The following is a 1,249-nucleotide window of genomic DNA, read 5'->3' as shown; positions in this document are numbered from 1 at the left end:
CACTATGCAGACCACTCCATCTTCTTTTGCTCCTGGTTACTCACTGCTGCAGAGCCAGAACTTTCCAGCCAGCAGCTACTGCAGTGATTTTCCTCCAAGGGCTCTGATGGAAAAAGCCATCAGTGAGTATAGTTCTGGTTGGAAAGGACCATGAATACATCTTTCAAGGAGAAATGCCTGGTAATCCTCCTGAGAGAGGAGAGAATAATGTCAGGAAAAAACCCTTTGCCTACTGCTCCTGAACTGGGAAATGTGTGGTAGGCTTTACACTGAAGCCAGGATTTGAATGTAATTACAGTCCCTGTCTTTTCTACTTATTTTAATACCACAGAGAAAGCTACTATTTGGACCTTGATCTAGGTGTGCTTTCTTCCCAGCAGTGAATTTTGTGACTCTGGGCTTCTGTTTTAAGTGGTGTGAAAAGGCTGGCTGGACATCTATTTAACCCACTGTCTCCTGAGTCATCACATCCAGTTCAGTTAAAGTGAATAAAAAGAAAAAAATATCACAGTGGCCTCAGATAAATCAGGGATTGTGGGTAAGGAGGATTTGTGGAAATTTGAACTGTATTTGTCTCTGTAAGCAGTTTGTAAAAAGTCTAGTGTGGAAAGGGAGAAGTATTATGCAAAAGACAATCAAAATTGCCACTGTGTCTACCGGCTTGAAGTGACTCCTACTTGAAATTTTATAGAAGTCAAATTTAATAGAAATCAATTTCATTGTATTGATGATTGAATACTCAGTATTTGCTCAACTGTATTTCGGCCTAAAGCTTCCATAACCATGAGCTTGGACAGGACTGAGCTTGAGGAATAAAAATCACGTTCCCAAACATACAGAAATGACACAATATATGTCACATATGAAACTGAAATTAATCTGGTGGAATCTCAGTGAGGTTATTTCCAACTTTTGTACCAGGAACAATCCTTGCTATCTAATATTTGTAGTTGTTACTTTTCATACTCCTGTTTCCTGGCAGTAGTAAGCTCCCCATAGAAAACCCTGGCATCCATGATTTCATGAGGTTCATAATTGTCATTTACCAGTCAAAAAGGATACCTTGGAGATTTTCTTGGCTCTATCTCCTTCAGTGAGCAGAACTTCTGAGAGAGGCTTGTTTTGCAGTGTTTCACTCAAATGCTTCTCTATGAGAGCAGAGATTGGAGTTCATTACCATAAAGAGGTTTTTTTCCAATCCCTTACTCCATCAAGGTTCACTTATGTCCTGACATTAGGTGTCAGAGAG

This window comes from Empidonax traillii, unplaced genomic scaffold, assembly GCF_003031625.1.
Source record: "Empidonax traillii isolate 1590-97213 ecotype Southwest subspecies unplaced genomic scaffold, ASM303162v1 scaffold396:size1303734, whole genome shotgun sequence".
NCBI lineage: Eukaryota > Metazoa > Chordata > Aves > Passeriformes > Tyrannidae > Empidonax > Empidonax traillii.
This window is presented reverse-complemented; position numbering follows the sequence as displayed.